This window comes from Nycticebus coucang, chromosome 11 (assembly GCF_027406575.1).
Source record: "Nycticebus coucang isolate mNycCou1 chromosome 11, mNycCou1.pri, whole genome shotgun sequence".
In the NCBI taxonomy this organism is placed as follows: Eukaryota; Metazoa; Chordata; class Mammalia; order Primates; family Lorisidae; genus Nycticebus; species Nycticebus coucang.
The window spans coordinates 6,012,062-6,028,966 of NC_069790.1; positions in this window are offsets into that span (position 1 = coordinate 6,012,062).

The following is a 16,905-nucleotide window of genomic DNA, read 5'->3' on the forward strand; positions in this document are numbered from 1 at the left end:
TGAGATATATGATGTATGGCTTTGGAGATGAAAAGAATCCTTATACTAAGTCAGTAGAGCTTCTTGAAGAATATCTCCTCTCGAAGACTATCTATGTGATAGAGTTCATTACTGACTCACATGGCCATGTCTATTGGCAGACAAGGTCAAGGACAAGTTGAAGATATCATCTTCCTCATTCAAAAGGACCCCGGGAAGTTTGTTAGGGTTAAAGACTTGTTTACTATGAATGAAGAATTGAAATGACAGGGGGCACCTGTAGCTCAAAGAGTAGGGCGCCCGCCGCATAGACCGGAGGTGGTGGGTTCAAACCCAGGCATGGCCAAAAACTGCAAAAAAAAAAAAAAAAAAAAAAAAAGAAAGAAATGAAATGGGCTAGAAAAGCATTTGATGAAGGAAACTATGGATCTTGACATCTTTTGTAGTTTCTAAAACTCCATTATGTTCTAGGGAAACCATATGTAAGAATTGTTATATTTGCTACAGTAAGGTCCTGATATCTACCTATGTAAATGAAAGGTAGAGAAACCAAGTTTTCTGCCTTTATTTTCATGGCTTTGATTTTTTATAGTGATACTGGATTAATTGCCTGCTATTATATGTGAATTACTATTGAGTTTTAATGACGCCCCCAAAAGTTAAAGCACCTTTCAAACCATGCAGTTCTTTCTGTTAACCAGGGATGAAATATTAATAGTGTTCATGTGTTAGGCATATTTGTGCCATTGTGAGCTATGCTGTAGCTGTTTAAAATGTGAAATCTAAATGGCATCTTTGAAAGCTGAAATATGTGCTTTATGTATTCTGAAGTTTTGATATGAAAGTAGTCTGAGATTATTGTAGTGAACATTTTTTTTTTCATTTAAAGGGATGATATAGAAAAAGACTGTTCTTTTGGTATAGATGTTTATCTGTTTTAAAAGCTGATTTCTTTTAATATTCTTTTCTTCCCATAATAAGAATGATTTTATTTTCTTGGAGAAACAAAGTTTCATGTGAATCTTCCATGTTGGAAAGCTTCTTTGATTTAAAACCTTTTTTTGGGGGGGAAAACCTTTTTGGGATTATAAGATACTATTTGTCAAGTTTTGGGAGAAATCATTTTTCCAGATCAGATTAAAGCTTCTTTAAAAAAAAAGTGTTTTCAGTAGCAAGAATGGCATTGCCTAAAAATTGAATAGCATTGATGGCAAGATAAGCATTTAGGGTACTGTTTTATTTGCATATTTGTAAGTACTTATCCATTGTGGAAACATATACTTGATGAAAACTGTGTGTGTCTGTGGAAGCCACTTTTTTTTTTCAGTTTCTGGCCAGGGCTGGGTTTGAACCCGCCACCTCTGGCATATGGGGCGGGCGCCCTACCCCTTTGAGCTACAGGTGCTGCCCCAAACCATTGTTTTATATATTTTTCTGTTTTATTATTATTATTATTATTATTTGCAGTTTTTGGCCGGGGCTGGGTTTGAACCCTCCACCTTAGGCATATGGGGCCGGCACCCTACTCCTTTGAGCCACAGGCGCTGCCCAGGGAAGCGGCTTTTTTCTTCAGTTTTCTTACACAGTGTTCATTTTTACCTTGTTATATTTTTATGTTGCATTCAGCGTAATTCCAAATGAAACAAAAATCTGTTTAACTGGCTCAGAAAAGGGCATGTGAAAAGAAAAATATTGGGTAAATTTTTACTAATACAGAATTAGGATTTAGAGGGATGGATTTGAGTTATAGTCCCATGGAAACTCTTTAGTAATTCAGGATATACGGGTTCTGTATGTCTGTCTCTTATCAAATTATTATTGCATATAGGGTGAAATAAGGATTAAAATTGCATTAAAATAGAAAAAAGAAAACCAATAGGCAGAACTCTTAGAAATTATGTATAATTAAGCGCATATAATTATATATGTGTATAATTAACTCTTGGGCTTAAGCGATTCTCTTGCCTCAGCCTCCGGAGTAGCTCGGACTACAGGCACCACGACAACGCCCGCTTAATTTTTTTTGTGTGTGTGTGTGTGTGTGTGTTTTTTGGCCGGGGCTGGGTTTGAACCCACCACCTATGGCATATGGGACCAGCGCCCTACTCCTTGAGCCACAGGCGCCGCCCTTAATTTTTTAAATTTTTGTTGCAGTTTGGCAGGGGCCGGGTTCGAATCCGCCACCCTCAGTATATGGGGCCGGCGTCCTACTCCCTGAGCCACAGGCGCCGCCCAAAACCTGCTTATGTTTTCTTCGCCTAATCGGTGACTATACAGGGTGTCCGTAAAATTCACACGCAATTGGAAACAGTTGTTATTTTAAATAGTGGGCGCTGCGCTAAACGCACCCCTCCCTGGAGGTGCCAAATCAGACCAAAGCAGATGGCCCAGTGACCCCAAAGCAATGGCTTTGAGGGCCACCATTGGAGTGGGTTGTTCCCTCTCGCAGTCACCAAGACCTGCGCCCTGCTCTGCCCTAGGCAGGAGGTGGGGGGGGGTTCCCTGGTCCCCCACTGCCCCCATGGTGTCCGCTCAGCAGCTGTGTCACTCTGCTGAGGCCTCTCTGCGGCCACCGCCTGGCGCCTGGTGCAGCCGACAGAGCTGAGGCTTGGCAGGTGTCAGGCTGCTGTCCCCATCACCATGCGCTCTGCCCCTAGGAACCCGTGGTTGTGTGGGTTTATATTCTGGGAAGAACTGGCTCATACCTGCTGAACCAATTGAGAAACGGATCTGGGAAGTGGGCGGGAATTAAAAAATCCGCATTTCTAGTCAGAAGGTCCCGCTGGTGGTGATGAGGTTTGGCGGTGCCAACAAGCAGAACCAGGCGGGAACTGTGAGCCCTGTCCCCTCAGCGTCGCGTGGGGACCTACCCGGGCTTTCTCCCTGGCTCACTCTGGAGCAGAAAAGTGAAGACAGATCCGCAGCAGCTTCTGGAACGCATTCAAAAGGCAGGGCCAGGTGCGCCCAGCAAGGCTGCGTTTTAGAGTTGCGGAAATTCAGTTGACAGAGGGGGCTACAGTGTTAATTTAGCGCAGTGTCGGGGCTCGGAGAACCGAGGTGAGAAGCCCCCCCCCACACACACACCTGCGGGGAAACCCACGGAGGGCTCGGCCGGGTGGAAATGACTTGGCTGTCTGGGTCACTGCAGCTCCTGCAATCACCTGAGTCAAAGTGTTTCTAACGACTGATGCCCGTGCCCTGCCAAAGTTCTGATAGAGTTTTCTTGGACATGGGTGACATTTCAGAAGTTAAAAAATATTCATATATATATGAATATATATATATTCATCCCCATGTACTTCTAATATGTAGCCATGGCTGAAAAAAATCTAAAAGGACCCTCAAAATGAATTTAGTTTCATTTGATATATTTAAAGTCTGCTTTATTATAGAATCACCTGGACCCTTACAAGGGCAGCCAGCCAGCATCAGAGAGCTGCTCAGCACGGAGAGGGCTGGGAGCGACAGTGAGGTGATACCGTCCCGCTGCCCTGGGCCTTCCTCCTTCTAACTGGAGTCAGTAACATGCTGACCATGATAAGGGTAAAACACGCCTAGCACAGGAGCCCCAGAGGAGGAACAGCCACTGACCATGACTTTCAGTAAATAACACCAAACACTCATGCGAAATAACAGGCAGTGTGAGCCTCCTGCTGAAGAGAAAAGGAAAGAGAAATGTCCTGGGGGTGTATTTGTTTTATTTTTATTTATTTATTTATTAAATCATAGCTGTGCACATTGATACGATCATGGGGCATCATTCACTAGCTTCACAGACCGTTTGACACACTTTCATCACACTGGTTAACATAGCCTTCCTGGCATTCTCTCAGTTACTGTGCCAAGACACTTACATTCCACATTTACCAAGTTTCACATATCCCCTTGTAAGATGCACTGCTGGTGTAATCCCACCAATCCCCTTCCCTCTACCCACCTCCCCCCACCCTCCCCTCCCTTTCCCCCTTCCCCCTATTCTTAGGTTGTAACTGGGTTATAGCTTTCATGTGAAAACCCTAAATTAGTTTCATAGTAGGGCTGGGGGTGTATTTAATTAAATAGCAGGTAGTCAAGTTACTTGGAGGCAGAAAGCTCAGCCCCCCTCCCAAGGCAGGGAGATGAGACAGAACACAGGTAGTTTTGAACATGTAAAGGTGAAGAGTGGTATTGATGATGTGAGGGTCAAACGGGTGTAGACTGACATAGAGTCATGTGAACCTAGAAAAGATCCCTACCAGGGAAAATTCAAGAATTCAGACTGGGGAACAACTGAGGCCGTTCCCAAAGCTACATAAATTAAGTGGTATCAATAATTTGAGATTCATCTCAAAATCCATCCAGGATGAAATTACTGTGTGGCTGTGTTCTGTGGAGCTGATGGCAAGTATTTCTCCCTGTGGTGAGCCCTCCCAGAGCAGCAGCACCACCCCTCACTATTCCACATATCATGTGGGGTTTTGAACAAACTTTAAAATAAAAAAAAATGCTTAAAAAAAACAAAACCCTTTAGAAGCCACTGCCACCACCACTATAAGGTTAGTCTCATCCCAGAGGGTGGGCCCAATAATTCAATGCAAATTCTTCAGCTGTCACCTTTTGTTAAATCACAAGGGACAGGGACTGCCATGGTCATTGCCCTAGATGGGGAAATGGGCCAGGTGCACCCCACTTTGCACCAAGGACAGAGCACATGGAGCAATGTTCCTGCAAAGAGAAACTTTTACACATGAAATTGTTTCTAGTCTACTATGCTTCCTAATGTCCAGCAGCAAATTTTTATGACTCAGATAAAATCCACATCCAAATATTGTTTAGTAAATTAAACATTTAGGCACCAAAATTTAAGCATTAATGCCAGCCTCTTAGTTAATATTGTATGGGTAAAACAAATAAAATGCATGCAAAACTCTCTACTTCCACAGAAGGTCATGCAAGTTAAATTATTTTATGTCTACCATTAAAGCTGTTTGTCTTTTTATTATTTTTTACATTGAGAAATTATAATTGTATTTAACTATGGGATACAAGGTGATGTTACGATATGTGTGGAATGATTGAATCAAGTTAATTTACATATCCATCATTTCAAATACTTAGCATTTATTCTTCCCAACTGAAACCATCTTCTTTGACCCAGCTCCACCTATTTTCCTGACCCTTCACTCTCTGGTAACCACTATCCTATTCTCTGATTTCATGAGTACAACTGTTTTAAATTTTACCCATAAATGAGAACATGAAGTATTTGTCTTTCTGTGTGTGGATTATTTTACTTTGCATAATGTCTTTCTGGTTTATCTGTGTTTTCATTTCCTTCTTGTTGAGGCTGAATCATATTCCTTTGTATCCACATGGATCAGTGGTATCCGTTGTACACCAAGTTTTCTTTATCCATTCACCTAATGACGTACTGTTAGGTTGATTCCATAACTTGCCTCCTGTGAACAGCACCTCACTGACGGTGGGGTATAGATGAATATCTCTTCGACGTACTGATTTCAAATCCTTAGGGTGTATAGTAGGAATGTGATTTCTGATCATACGGTAGTTCTATTTTTAGTTTTCTGAGGAACCTCCATAGAGTTTTTTGTAATGGCTGCACTAATTTATGTTCTCATAATCTACAAGGGTTCCTTTTTCCTACATCCTCACCAACATTTGTTATCTTTCATCTTTTTTGATAGTAGCCATTCTGATAGGTGTGAGGTGACATCTCTTTGTGGTTTTCATTAGCATTTCTCCAAGGGTTAGTAATGTTGAGCATTTTTTAATATATCTGATGACCATTTATATGCCTTCTTTGGAGAAATGTCTATTCAGGTCTTTTGCAGTGACAATGAACTATGTGAAAAGGAAATCAAGACAACAATCCCATGTACAATAGCTCTAAAAATACTTAGGAATACATTTAGCTAAAGAACCAAAAGATCTATAATATTTATATAGTGAAAACTATAAAACATTGATGAAAGAAACTGAAGAGGAAACAAGTAAGTGGAAAGATATTCCAGGCTCATAATTGTAGGAATTTGTATTATTAAAAAGTCCATACTATCCAAACACATCTACAGATTCAATGTAATCCTTATCAAAATTATAATGCCATAGTTCATGAAAGTAGAAAAAAATTCTAAAATTCACTTTGGAACCACAGCTCCACACTCCTGAAAAAAAAAAAAAATAACCAAGACAATCTTGAGTGAAAGAACAAAGCTGGAGCTGTCGCTCGATTTGACCTCAATCTGTACTCTAAAACTATAGTAATCAAATCAGCATGGTGCTGGTGTGAAAATAGATAGCATTGATCATTTGGTATAGAACAGAGAGCCCAGAAATGAACCCATGAATGTATGGTCAATTGATTGTCAACAAAGATACCAAGGGCACATCATGGGAAAAAGATAATTTCTTCAATAAAGCGTCTTGGAAAACTGGATATCTAACATGCAGAAGAATAAAATTGATCCTGTATCTCACACTGTATACAAAAATCAACTCCAGATGGATTAAAAACTTAAGAAAAAGACATGGAACTATAAAATACTGGAGAAAGTATAGAAAATAACTATGACATTGGGTCTGAGCAATGGTTTTTTTTTTGGATTTGACCCCCAAATCTTGCTGAAGAAATGCAAAAACAGACAAACGGGATTATGTCAAACTTACATTCAGCAAAGGAAACAATTAACAGAGTGGAGAGATACCTTAGATTATGAGAAAATATTTCCAAGCCATACATCTGATGTGGTGTTATTATCCAAACTATATAAAGAGCTCAAACAACTCAGTAGCAGAAAACATCTTGATTACATAATTTGCAACTTAGTTTGAGTGAAGAGTAAGTGAGGGGAGTTGTGGTCAAAGGTACAGAATTTCTGTTGAAAGCCGAATAAGTCTGAGGTTCTAAAGCACAGTTCAGGAACTACAGTTAATAATATTGTATCATTTACTGAAAAATTGATAACAGATCAGATTTTAAGTGTTCTCATCCCACGCCCTCCTAGACAAATGGTAACTGTGGGTGGTGATACATTAATCAATTTGACTGTGATAATCAATAAAAAAGGTATATGTGTATTAAATTATCATGTATCATTCTTATCTTTCAATTAAATAGTTTTTATAAGTAAATTGATCTGATTTCTTCTTGTACTACAGTATCTTTTCTAAATTTGGGGATAGATCATGTTTTAGAAAGAAAGCAAGGACAGAAAGCCTCCTTGCAAACCCTGCAGGGTTTTAAGCCCTGAGCTTTGAATGTGACACAGGGCAGACATCTGAAGTGTGCACACACATGGGCCTACGCTCATGTGGGGATATAGACACATTTGGGTTCCCTGATTTGACAGCTAGAGACATTCATTGTCAAGGTTGGGTCATAAGATCTTGGTGCAGAAACATTGTAAAGTTCATTCCTTTCATGACTGGGATTTAATATGGTCATTTAGTCTTCAGGAAAGCCTCACACTTCCTTTTATACATGAGGAGACTGAGGCTTACAGAGTTCCTCATGTCCAGATATAATACACAGCACACCTGCTATTAAGTTCACTGGAGCCATTCTTGCTATGACCATCATCTATGCTGCCTCCTGTTTGGTTTGTTTTAATAAAAATCAGCTCCTAATCAACAGTGGTCTCCAGACCCAAGAGATGATCTCTAGTTGGCCAAAAAGGAGTCACCTCAGTCCCACATCAGCAAATAAGGATTAGCCAGTGTGATCCCAAGGATCTGATTAAAATTTTTGATGTGTAAGCAGGTGTGAAAACATAGGCTTACAATATTTCACAGCTGGGTTGAAAACATGGGATATTGTGTTAATTTATTCTGACTTTATTCTACATAGTATGCTCCACTGAGAATTCTACAAAGGCCAATGAACCTGAACAAATAAATTATTTTACATAAGTTAATGCTTGCAAACGATAGAGTATCTCTGTTGTAATTTCATTAATTCAAACATGTCTGTTGTTTTAATCATTGCTTTTCCAACAAATTTCTTTATCCTGCCTGATTTTAAAGAATATGTCTATTTCATTATGGAATGGCTATTTTACCAAAAAAAAAAAAAAATAGGTTTAATGAAATTAGTTGAAGCATAAAAAAGGGAATCTCAGAAGGATAATTAGTTGGCACTCTCTCAGATCCCAGAATTCAAAAGTGGACATGGACTCATGACGTCTGACAGTGCAGCACTTTCATCTCCTTACTCCATTTGTCTCAGAAACCCAGTCTCTCATCTGAGCTTCATTATCCACTTCTGCACGTTCCCTTTCTTCCTCTCTCTCTATCTTTTCTCAACTTTTCATTTTTTTCATAAATTTGGCTGCCTCAGACTCATATTTATGGAGCCTCCCAGTTTAAATGATTAATGGACTAACCATAGGTTTTGTGTCCCAATTCCAAATTATTGAAGAAAGAAACAGATTTTCCCAGCTTGCATTTAGAGTCAACTCCTATTACCAGCATCTGTTGCCTGGCCCAGCAGCCTGGAGGGTAGATGTCTACTCTTAGGCCACAAGAGTTCCCTCACCGGGAGATGTGGGCAGCCCTGGATGGCAGACTACGTCCAGAGAAGAAGACCTGAGCCAGGTCAGCACCACAGACAAATCTTATACAGATTTTTTCCCATGGTCTCGTTTTCCATAATATTCATGCTGTGAGAGCAGTGCGGGAAAGATGAGAAGAACTGTCATGTGAAAACTGAGTTCAAAAGTAACATTTATTGAAACAAAAGAAGACACAAGATGGTAACAGTGGAAGGTAAAAATGTCATCTGTCCTACGTGACATCAGAGATACTTCCCTAGATAGATATATTCATCACAAAATATTACATAGATAGAATGTGGATATGCATTTGGGTATGCATATATCTATTAACCAACTGTGGAGAAAGAGGAAAATAAAACTATTCCCTCCTACCCCACACAGAAATACTCTTTGATTCAGTAATTGGCAGTATTAATGCTCATGAAATTTTGCCCAGTCATTTCCTGCACATTTCCAGGAGCAGGCAGTCTTCAACTGGAGTGTGAGAGCTGCGGGATGGGACTTTTCTGGAGAGTGCATATTGTGATGCAATGGCATTCCATGAACCTTCCTTCTATGAAACTTCCTTCTCACATTCCATGAGAGATGTGAGAAGGAAGGGTCTTCACCATCAGCCACCTCAAAAGAGGCTGAAAATCGTCTCTATGAAGAAAGACCTCAGAACATGGAAAATACTTAGAAATCATGGCATGGCAAAAAAGGAAATAAAGACTAACCTGGCAGACATCAGGAGAGAAGAAAAGAAACAAAACTATCATAGAAATAAACACAAAGCAGAAGAGAAGATGAGGACTGCAGAAAACATAGCAGGGGATGCAGAGGGCAGAAGTGAGAGGAATAAGCAAAATAGCACATGAATAACAACATATTCAAAGAAAAGAACAAAGGGAAAATAAACAGCAAATGGAGGAAGATTCAACATACAAATAATTCAAATGCCCAAGGAACAAAAATTTAAAAACATATTTAAAAAATGAAAATTGGAGTTTATACTCTGTAAGAACACATCAGACACAACTTTTCTAAAAATGATTAATACTGAAGCATAGGATGGGACTCACATGTAATAATTGCTTAGGCACTCAAAGAAAAAAGATCAAATCGTTTATAACAGGAAAAAATTAACCTGAATCTTTTTCGACATTCAACAAATTCATCACATTCAATATCAGAAGACAGGATAATTTTGCATTAAAATATTTGGAGGCAAGTATGCTGTGAGCTCAGTGTTCTAAAGTCAGCCAAATTGCTCCTCACGAAGCTGGTCCAACGTGTGGCCTGTGGCCTGCAGCCAGCATGGGGGTGACGTGAGGATGTCCCTGCTTCTCTGTGGTGTTGAATATCACGCAAATTATACACAGGCCTTTATTTTGCTCACCAGCTTTCGTTAGTGTTTGTGTATTTAATGTGTGGCCCAAGACAACCCTTCTCTACCAATGTGCTGCAGAGAAGCCAAAAGGTTGGACACGTCTGTGAGTAAAGGCTGCAAAACATGAGTTTTCAACATACAAAAAGTCAGGGGATATTTTTCTTGAGAAGCTGTCTGGAAGACACATGTTAGCTGACTAAACTATTTCTCAAAACTATAAGGAAAAGACTGGCAGTAAATTCTGAATACATTGACCTGGAGAAATATAACTAAAGATGACATAGATTTTAAGGGTGACAAAAGAGAATGGGAATGTCATATGATAACACAGGAAATTGAAATGAAAAGAATAATAGTGGGTGCTTAGCAAACTCCAGGATTGCCTCACCTATAAGAGCTGCAGTCAAGGAACAACATAAAGAGTTTACCAGCCCCTGTTAAAGTGTGAGCGTAACTTTATCCCTTGTATCCTGACATACAAGGGATAACACAAGGAAGATAACATATGATTTAATTGGATGGCTGAGAAGACAGGTTGGAGGGGGCAGAAGAGAATATAAACCAATTTTACCACAGCTCGCAGTTAAAATTAAGAAATGCTATCCAAATAATTAGAAGTAAGGGTAGCGTATTGCTTATAACGGTGAACACTAGACAAGACTATTTCAAAATAGCAGGAATTTCTAACTACAGACACACGCAACACATACCCAGGCCACATCATAAAAGAATTAAGGAAACACAGAGAATAACACTAAAAAACTAAATGAAAAGTTTAGATCAAATGTATCTGTCATAATGGGCTTTCCTCACAAGAGTAAAATAAATAAAGTTATCAAGAAAAAAAAAAAACCACTTTCTCTGCTGAATGTAAGAGACCATGGGGTTCAAATGTTAAAAATAAAATGGTATTCAAAGATAAATAAGGAAAATGAAATAAAATTAAACAAAATAGAATTCACAATGTTAACATCAGATAAAATGAAATTCTATTAAAAATTATTAAATGAAACAAAGAAAAACAATCATGCTAAAGAATATGATTACCAATGGATACTTATAAATATCTATGAAGCAAGAGGCAGATTAGGAACTTTTATAAAGCAGATTTTTCATAGGGGTAGAAGAATTTTATTTACTTCTCTCAGTAGAAAATAGATTAGGAGAGCTAAAAATAAGAGAAACTATAGAATCACAGTGTAATATCACGAACAAGTTCTATTTAATCAACATTTATTAAAATATGTGTATTGAAAATAATACGTGTCTTTTTAAGTGCCTCTGTAATAGTCGTAAAACAGACTATATGTAAAAGCCTTATAATTAGAAATTAAATTTTAAAGCAGAAATCAATACTTTTTTTCTCCTAAAACTTTAAATATTCTCATTTATATCCTTGGTTAAAGAGGAAATCAGCACCACTTGGGAAAGAAAACAATGAAAATCAAAGGAAGAACCTCTGGAATATAGCTTAAAGAGCATTAAGTGAGAATTACGTGTAGCCTTGAACACACACTGCAGTATAACAAAGAATGAAAATAAATGATTGAATATCTGACTCAAGAGGTCAGAACAGAAGAATGAAATGAACTAAAGGAAAGCAAAGGAAAGAATAGGATGAAAGTAGAAACTAACACATTTTAGAACAGGAAGTTTTGAACTAAGAAGTAAATTCTTTTTTTTTTTTTTTTTGGTTTTCCTCATATTTAATATTTTTACATTTCCCATTTTTGATTATGACTATGTGCTACAGATGTCAGCATAAACTGGATCATTTAATGGATAATTATGCCTTTTAGATGAATCCCAGATCTATTACTGTTATTTTCCATGGACTATGGCAGTTATGCGCCTGAACAGAATTAAATTCTCGTCATCCCAAGTCATAGGACATTATCTCATAGAATGTGAGAAAGAATTTACAACGGCAGCTTGAGGGGAAAATATTCTTATAGCAAAAGTGGCACTTTTATGAAAGCTTTGAGGTTTCAAGGAAGGAAACTGCCAAATGTCACTATTAATTTGTGTTAAAAATAAAATCCATTTTGCAGATGGTGAAATTGATTATAATAATATGATAGTAAATTCTCACTACAGAAGTTTTTAAGAAATGCAACATGGCATTGATAACAAAAAGTATTGTTTATAATTTCAACTTTCTTCACATAACAAGACAATTTATCTTTTTTTCCCATTTATTCATTTATTTTTATTAAATCATAAACACATAGATGGTTAATGCATTTATGGGTGTTGTCCATTTTTTTTTTTTAATTGTTGGGGATTCATTGAGGGTACAATAAGCCAGGTTACACTGATTGCAATTGTTAGGTAAAGTCCCTCTTGCAATCATGTTTTGCCCCCATAAAGTGTGACACACACCAAGGCCCCACCCTCCTCCCTCCATCCCTCTTTCTGCTTCCCCCCCCCATAATCTTAATTGTCATTAATTGTCCTCATATCAAAATTGAGTACATAGGATTCATGCTTCTCCATTCTTGTGACGCTTTACTAAGAATAATGTCTTCCACTTCCATCCAGGTTAATACGAAGGATGTAAAGTCTCCATTTTTTTTTAATGGCTGAATAGTATTCCATGGTATACGTATACCACAGCTTGTTAATCCATTCCTGGGTTGGTGGGCATTTAGGCTGTTTCCACATTTTGGTGATTGTAAATTGAGCTGCAACAAACAGTCTAGTACAAGTGTCCTTATGATAAAAGGATTTTTTTCCTTCTGGGTAGATGCCCAGTAATGGGATTGCAGGATCAAATGGGAGGTCTAGCTCGAGTGCTTTGAGGTTTCTCCATCCTTCCTTCCAGAAAGGTTGTACTAGTTTGCAGTCCCACCAGGAGTGTAAAAGTGTTCCCTTCTCTCCACATCCACGCCAGCATCTGCAGTTTTGAGATTTTGTGATGTGGGCCATTTTCACTGGGGTTAGATGATATCTCAGGGTTGTTTTGATTTGCATTTCTCTAATATATAGAGATGATGAGCATTTTTTCATGTGTTTGTTAGCCATTCGTCTGTCATCTTTAGAGAAAGTTCTATTCATGTCTCTTGCCCATTGATATATGGGATTGTTGGCTTTTTTCATGTGGATTAATTTGAGTTCTCTATAGATCCTAGTTATCAAGCTTTTGTCTGATTGAAAACATGCAAATATCCTTTCCCATTGTGTAGCTTGTCTCTTTGCTTTGGTTATTGTCTCCTTAGCTGTACAGAAGCTCTTCAGTTTAATGAAGTCCCATTTGTTTATTTTTGTTGTTGTTGCAATTGCCATGGCAGTCTTCTTCATGAAGTCTTTCCCCAGGCCAATATCTTCCAGTGTTTTTCCTCTGCTTTCTTTGAGGATTTTTATTGTTTCATGCCTTAAATTTAAGTCCTTTATCCATCTTGAATCAATTTTTGTGAGTGGGGAAAGGTGTGGGTCCAGTTTCAGTCTTTTACATGTAGACATCCAGTTCTCCCAACACCATTTATTGAATAGGGAGTCTTTCCCCCAAGGTATGTTCTTGTTTGGTTTATTGAAGATTAGGTGGTTGTAAGATGTTAGTTTCATTTCTTGGTTTTCAATTCGATTCCAAGTGTCTATGTCTCTGTTTTTGTGCCAGTACCATGCTGTCTTGAGCACTATGGCTTTTTAGTACAGACTAAAATCTGGTATGCTGATGCCCCCAGCTTTATTTTTATTACTAAGAACTGCCTTAGCTATACGGGGTTTTTTCCGGTTCCGTACAAAATGCAGAATCACTTTTTCCAAATCTTGAAAGTTGGTATTTTGATAGGAATGGCATTGAATAGGTAGATTGCTTTGGGAAGTATAGACATTTTAACAATGTTGATTCTTCCCATCCATGAGCATGGTATGTTCTTCCATTTGTTAATATCCTCTGCTATTTCTTTTCTGAGGATTTCATAGTTTTCTTTATAGAGGTCCTTCACCTAAGAAGTAAATTTACTTAGTAAATTCTAAGTAAATTCTAGGTGGTCTGTCATGAAAACAATAAAAAGGTTAACTATTAGCTTAAGTAATCAAGAAAAAGTGCTCAAAATAAACAATAAAAACAAACTAACTGCAGAAAAGGAGGAAGAAAAACAGTGATGTATTTACTTTACTCAATTCCATGTAAATATGTTTGGTTGAAATGAATATAATCATGTGATTATTTGCATATTCTGGAAAAAACTATTTGAAAAAATATTTTTAAAGTCTTGATACAATTAAATTTTCAAGTGAAAGCAAGTGAAACTTATATGGAAACTTGGTAACTAAAATATCATGGCATTGATCTACTAATTGAAGGATAATTCAAAAATACACATAAAAATTTCACTTAAAGTTGATATCTCAAATCATTGGAGAAATATGTATAGTCCATGTATACAATTCAATGTATATTATTGAGAAAATGAGGCTAGCCGTCTGGAAAAAAATTGATTTGAATACCTCACCCTGAGCAGCTGGAAAAATTACATGAGTCAAAGATTTAAATTTAATTAATGAAAATTGAAATTTGTTTGTAACATGAGAATGAAGAAGAATTTTCTAAATCATAATTCAAAGTTCAATACCTGTAAAGGTACAGACTGAAATATTCTATTATATTAAAGTTAGTAAAGACAATCACAAAACATAAACAAAAAACAAAAAAACAAACAAATGTAATTGAAGCACAGTAGAAATTCAAATGATTGGAAAAATGATCCAGTTTGGATCACAGATAAAGGGCTGATTTCATGCTTATGTAGAGACAGAATTCGACAGCTGTTGGATGAAACTGTCTGCAAATATCTATTAGGCCTATTTGGTCTACAATGCAGATTAAGTGTGATGTCATTTGTCTGGAAGATCTATCCAGTGCTGAACGTGGAGTGCCGGGGTCTCCAGTGATTACTGTGTCTCAATCTAGCTGTATTTGCTGTGTGTATATGGGTGCTGCAGTATAGGGTGCATATATATTTAGAATTGTCAGATGTGGTATCCTCTTGCTGAAATGACCTCTTTATTGTTATGTTGTGACCTTACTTGTCTCTTTTCACAGTTTTTGGTCTTGAAATCTATTTTATCTGAAGTACAGCTGCCTCTGCTCTGTTTTGGTTTCCATTTGCATGGAATATCTTTTTCCACCGCTTTACTTTCAGTCTATGTGTGAGTTTATAGGTGAAGTTTGTTTCTTACGGAATTCATACAGTTGGCGCCTGTTTTTTAATCTATTCAACCACTATGCCTTTTGATTGGAGAGTTTAGTCTGTTCACATTCAATGTCATTATTGATAGGCAAGGACTTCCTATTGCCATGTGGCGACTTGATTTCCGGTTCTTTCGTGGTCCTCTTGTTTTCCTTCCTCCTTCTGTTTTCCTTTATTAAAAGTGGTTTTCTCTGGTAATGCACTTCAATTTATTGTTGTTTATTTTTTGTATATCTGTTGTAAGATTTTGATTTGAGGTTTGCAAAAAATGTATAACCAATCATTTAAATATATGAAAATTCTGCTTACAAACAAACCGATAAACATCCTTCTCCACACTTGCTTTTTAATTTTTTGTTGTTTATATCCATACGTTTTTATAATCAAAAAATTATTATTTTTGACAGGTTTGTCTTTTAGTTTTTGAGCAGTAGAATACTCTTTACTTGTATACTTTCAGATTTCTTATTGTTCATTAATGCCCTTTTCTTTCAGACTGAAGAACTCCTTTTAGCATTTCTTGTAGGACAGGTCTGGTATTGATGAAATCCCTCAGCTTTTGCTGCCTGGGAGAGGGTTTATTTCTCCTTCATGTTTGAGGGATGTTTTTACAGGATATAATGTCCTTGGCCTGTAAGGTTTCTACCAAGAGGTCTGCTGCCAGATGTATGGGAGCCCCTTTATGTTTTTTTTTTCTTTGCTTAAAATTATTTTTTATCTATGACTTTTGGGAGCTCGATTATTAAGGTTGTGTTACTCAGTTTTCCAATTAAATTCTTTTTCAAGTCTTTAAATTGAGAGGCTGAGACTGGAGGATCTCTTGAACCCAGGAATTTGAGGTTGCTGTGAGCTATGGCACTCCACTCAGGACAACAGAGTGAGACTGTGTCTAAATAAATAACTAAATATGTAAATAAATAAATAACAGTTATTGGCCTTAAAGAAGAGTTAGAGAGAGAGATTGGGGTAGAAAGTTTATTCAAGAAATAATAACCAAGAGCTTTCCAAATCTCTACAAAAAGATCTCAATATTCAGGTGTAAGAAAGTCATAGAACACCAAACATCCCACATAGCTGGGACAACAGGCGCTGCCACCATGCCTGGGTAATTTTTCTATTTTTAGTAGGGATGGAGTCTCACCCTGGCTCTTGAACTCTTGAAGACAAGGGATCCTCCCACCTCAGCCTCCTAGAGTGCTAGGATTACAGATGTGAGCTTCTGCACCTGGCCAAGGCTGGTAACTTTTTGATTTGCCCTTTTGAGTCTATTTTCTAGATCTTTCAATCATGCTTTATTCTTTTTCTTCTGACTGCATTTTCAGATAGACTGTTTTTGAACTTACTAATTCTTTCTTCTGCTTAGTCAATTCTACTGTAGAGAGACTTGGATATATTTCTCAGTTTTTCAACTAAATTCTTTTTCAATTCTTTATATATTTTTTAAAATTTCATAATATTATAGAGGTACACACATTTGGTTACATAATTTGCTTTTGCATATTTTATTTTATTAGTACTATTTTTTTTTATTCTCACTACCCTAGGAAAATTTTTTGAGTATATTTTATTTTTTCAAATTAATATGCGGGTACAAATTTTAGGTTATATTGTTCTCACTTTCAGCATAAACTTCCATTTATAGAAGAGCCCCTCACCAGGGGCGTGTGTTATACACCCTCACAATGTGCACATCAGGCGAGGTCCTGCCTCATGCCCTCCCTCTTTCTGCCACCATCCTCCCCACTTCCCCATCCTGTTTCCTTCTACCCCCAAACTGGACTATATAAGTGTTTTATTGTCCTTATGAGCA